We start from the raw sequence: 5,000 nt of genomic DNA, 5'->3' as shown, positions 1-5,000 counted from the left end.
GATTTCAGAACATTTCAAAACTCCCAGAAATACATAAATAACAACGCAATAAAACACTTAAAACACACACAAACACACAAACACACAAAAAAAAACCTCTCTCTCTCTCTCTCTCTCTCTCTCTCTCTCTCTCTCTCTCTCTCTCTCTCTCTCTCTCTCTCTCTCTCTCTCTCTCTCTCTCTCTCTCTCCTGTCAGAAAAGATCACGGCAAGAAGTGAACAAAGAAAAGAATGAAAATATATATTAAAGTAGGAGGAAGTGGAGAAGAAGAAGAAAGATTGAAGGCTAGACAAGAAAGAGGACGAGGAGGAGGAGGAGGAGGAGGAGGAGGAGGAGGAGGAGGAGGAGGAGGAGAAAAAGATGAAACTAAAGCAGAAAGTGAAAAAGATGAAGAAAACAACAACAACAATGATAAAAAAATTAATAAATAATAATAATAATAAAAATAATAATAATACAGTACTAGTAGTAGTAATAGTAGTAGTAGTAACAGTAGTAGTAGTAGTAGTAGTAGTAGTAGTAGTAGTAGTAGTAGTAGTAGTAGTAGTAGTAGTAGTAAAGAAAGAAAGAACAAGAGAAACACAATAACAACAAGATGGCAAAGAAAAAAAGAAGACAACAACAACAACAACAACAACAACAATAACAACATCAACAACAACAACAACAACAACAACAGACACCACCAACAAAAACAAACACCACAACAAATCACAATTCAAAAACCACAATTAAAACCAACTTAACCAACACGAGAGAGAGAGAGAGAGAGAGAGAGAGAGAGAGAGAGAGAGAGAGAGAGAGAGAGAGAGAGAGAGAGAGGCAGCTAGCTAGTGGTGGTTATTGCCCAGCTATAACTCCCGGGGAACCAGCTGCCTGCCTCCCTACAGCTGGTCCCCATCCCAGCTGTGGCGAATACTTGGAATAAAGCCCCTGCTGCCTAACAACCGCCTGTGTGTGTGTGTGTGTGTGTGTGTGTGTGTGTGTGGGAAGGTGGAGGAATAGGTGAACACAAGTGGAGGTAAACTGAATAGGTCAACTAGGTAACGAGGACTAGGGAAGAGATTAACAATTGAGTGTGTTTTGGAGAGAAGGAATATGAAGGAACAGGTGGATGAGAGAGGGAAGTGGAGAGAAGTGGAGGTCAAATAGGTGATGAGGATAAAAATACATAAGAGGCAGAATATGAAAGACTCAAGATGTGTTTGTAACTTGGGTGGGTGAAGGAATAGGAGAGCAGGAGGCGAAGTGGTTGTGAAATTGAATAGAGATGTGTAGGTGACGAGGATAACAAACAAAAGAGAGATTAAAAATGTGTGTGTGTGTGTGTGTGTGTGTGTGTGTGTGTGTGTGTGTGTGTGTGTGTGTGTGTGTGTGTGTGTGTGTGTGTGCGTACTCACCTGCTTATTTACATTTTAACGAGGTGGAGTGCTCTCTCTCTCTCTCTCTCTCTCTCTCTCTCTCTCTCTCTCTCTCTCTCTCTCTCTCTCTCTCTCTCTCTCTCTCTCTCTCTCTCTCTCTCTCTCATAACCCATACACTCTAAACCTGATCAACTTTCACTTTCATCTCGCATGCATAAGATCAACTTTCCTCCCTCCTTTCCCTCCTTTCCCTCCCTCCCTCCTTTCCCTCCGGCAGGTAAAGGTAAGTACGTTTATACACCAGTACCCTCCCACCTTCTCTCCCTCCCTTCCTCCCTCCCTCCTTTCCCTCCTTCCTTAACAAACAAAGAGGTGGTCGCCTCACCTGATGAAAAGACGGAAACTCAGTGATGTCGAAGCGAGGAACTGTTTTATCTCTTCGTCTATATCGGTGCTTAGGGGAGAGTGGGAGAGTGGAAGAGGGGGAGAGAGGGAGAGTGGGTCCTAGAGGGGGGTATAAGGGGACGTGTGAGTAATGGCTGGATGGGGAAGGATGGGAGGGTGTGTGTGTGTGTGTGTGGAGAGAGGGTGGGAGAGTCTGTGTGTAGAGAGAGGAAAGGAAGGAAAGGAGAGGAAGGGAGGAGAGAAGGTGGGAGGTGATAGCAACTGTGTGATAATACTATAAGATAGCGTTAGAGAGAGAGAGAGAGAGAGAGAGAGAGAGAGAGAGAGAGAGAGAGAGAGAGAGAGAGAGAGAGAGAGAGAGAGAGAGAGAGAGAGAGAGAGAGAGAGAGGAGAATCAAATTAAGGAAATACCATTACTGATGCTGAAACTAAAATAAAAGATAATAAAAAACAACAATAATAATAATAATAATAATAATAATAATAATAATAATAATAATAATAATAATAATAATAATAATTATAACAAAAACAATCATCATCATCCTCATCATTATCATCATCAACAACAACAACAACAACAACAGTAATAATAATAAAAAATAATAACAATAATAATAATAATAATAATAATAATAATAATAATAATAATAATAATAATAATAATAATAATAGCAGCAAGCACGGGTATGAAAATTAATGGACCGCGAGATATGTAATTCAGGTATATTTAATTATTTGTGTCTTAACAATGAGGAGGAGGAGGAGGAGGAGGAGGAGGAGGAGGAGGGAGGTATGACGGAAGAAGAAGAGCAAGAATAGTAATAATCCGAATGACTCTCTCTCTCTCTCTCTCTCTCTCTCTCTCTCTCTCTCTCTCTCTCTCTCTCTCTCTCTCTCTCTCTCTGTCTGTCTGATCAGGTAGACTATTTTAATTAAAGCAACTCAATTATAAGGGATTGTTACTAAGCTTCTGAACTACATTAGCGGTTAAGCAGAGAGAGAGAGAGAGAGAGAGAGAGAGAGAGAGAGAGAGAGAGAGAGAGAGAGAGAGAGAGAGAGAGAGAGAGAGAGAGAGAGGATAACCTAGTCACCTGTCAGATGGATTTAATTTAAAGTCTGCCAGTGTGTCCCATGAAATACAAGAATGAAATAGGTTATATACACTATCACTAGCTGCTGTGTGTGTGTGTGTGTGTGTGTGTGTGTGTGTGTGTGTGTGTGTGTGTGTGTGTGTGTGTGTGTGTGTGTGTGTGTGTGTAATTTCCCCCCAAGAAATCTTTCAAAAAACGACTCTCTTTTTCCTTACGAGTTATTTTATCTTCTTTCCTTTTCACATACATCTGCTTCCCTCCTTCCCTCCCCTCCTTCACTCCTTCAATCCCTCCATCTCCACTTCCCTCCACATGAATGCTCTCTCCTGTCTCGCACTTCTCTCCTCTCTTCCGTATCTCCATTTCTTCTAATATTTAAGCCCAAATAGTAATACTCATCCTAATATGGAAACTGCCTTCAGTGACCGTGGCCGCAACAAGACTCTCGTATCTGAACCAACAATACCTGTAGAGAGGGCGTGGAGGACCCAAGTGGAAGGGAGAAGATCGAGAGGAAGACAGATTTAGCTGGAGGGACCGAACTGAGAGAGAGACACGAGGCAGCTGGGACTCAATGGAGATGCAGAGGAGAGACAGGTACTGGAGACAACTTGTGTAAGAGCAGCCGACCCCACTATAGTGATTAAAGAGGAGGAGAGGGAGGAGAACAGCAGTAGCAGAAGCAGCTGCAGCAACAACAACAACAACAACAACAACAACGTTATAAATGAATAATAGTACTTCGGCATTTCTAAATATAAACTAGCGTTATTAAACACAACTAAATCCAAAAAGGTATCATTCTAAGGCAAGCTGCAAGAAGCCATCAGGCCTACACGTGGCAGTGCCTGTAAAACATTCGGTAATTCCTTCTAATAACTCCCTACTCCCAGTCTCCCCACCCCCACCATCCCACAGACAAGCTTGGAGGATTGTGGGGAATCAGGAGTTTTGGGATGGAAGAAAATAAGTAAAATATGGGCTTTCAGAAAATACATATCTAAGGAGAAAAACGTTTACGGCAAAGCCACAGTTTGTGTCCTACATTATATATAAGTTCCGTTATTGCACGTGACACAGAGTTGTTAGTAAGATCAACCATCAAGGGGAACAACAGACACGAGAATCCGGGTGTTATCTCTGAAAACAGTCCTTATGAGACCCCAAAGCTTTAGTGTTCACAGCAAACTAACACTGACCTCTATCTAAACACAAAGAATACAAATTAAAATAAATGGAAAAAAGGTATTATTTTAGATTTACACCATCATACTCTACAATACTGGAAATGTGATTTCTGCGTACCTTACTGGATTCTAAGAAACTTTATCCCTCTCAGTTTCATTGGGAAATTATGTTTTAGAAATATACACGGGCACTTCCCCTAGAAATTCCCTAAACCCGATCCTGTAGGACAGATTAGGTTAGGTTAGATTAGTATCCCTGAGGGGGGTGGGAGATCCAGGGGCCGCAGCCCCCGGTTATATTAGAATCCCTGAGGTGGGGGTCCAGGAGGGCGCAGCCCCCGGGGTAGCTTAGGTTAGATTAGTATCCCTTGGGAGGGGAGTGGCGGGCAGGGGGCGCAGCCCCCGGCCAGGTTTGGGGAATTATGGTGTAAATCCAAAAAATTACCCAAAAATATATTTAAACAAGAATTAAACAACTTGGTTATTAAAATTATCCTGCCTTGCCCTTATTTCTCTTTCCGAGAGAGAGAGTATTCTTGTTACAGCACAGCGTAACTGACTATCAACAATTGAAGCGCTAGAAATAAGCAGTAACAAACACCACTCACCACGCAGCTTATCTTGTTTACACTCGTTCCCTCCCTCTCGGGTTAACTCTTCAGTCCTGTTGATGATGTTTTTTCCTTTCCTGACACCGTGGTGCTCGTTTCACTGGCTTTTATGTAAACTCAGAGGTGCGTTTTTCCTCTCTCGACCTCTCTTTCGCTTCAGAATGACGCGAGGAGAGAAAAATTGACCAAAATGAGTCGAAGCGAAGCCCACAGCCCGGCATAAACAAAGACCTCAACCTGACTGCAGTTTCTCGTTTTCTGTGACTCAGTATCTAGGAGGCTTTAATTTTACGTATGACTATTGTAAGAGTTGAATCATTTATTTAGTTGCTATCACATTA

The 5,000-nt window shown here is 42.0% G+C and overlaps 1 protein-coding gene across 1 annotated transcript in view; it reads right to left on the bottom strand.

Moving 5' to 3' along the window:
• Positions 1–4,891, bottom strand: part of LOC135110336 (dipeptidase 1-like) — a 155,389-nt gene extending 150,498 nt beyond the window's left edge. Inside the window, exon 1 of the mRNA XM_064022578.1 lies at positions 4,657–4,891. The gene's annotated coding sequence lies outside the window, so the exon portion shown is untranslated. The remainder of the gene's footprint in view (positions 1–4,656) is intronic.
• Positions 4,892–5,000: the final 109 nt, after the last annotated feature.

Source organism: Scylla paramamosain, chromosome 20 (genome assembly GCF_035594125.1).
Source record: "Scylla paramamosain isolate STU-SP2022 chromosome 20, ASM3559412v1, whole genome shotgun sequence".
NCBI classification, from domain to species: domain Eukaryota; kingdom Metazoa; phylum Arthropoda; class Malacostraca; order Decapoda; family Portunidae; genus Scylla; species Scylla paramamosain.
Note: the sequence above shows the minus strand (reverse complement) of the source record. Positions and strands in the feature narration are given on the sequence as shown.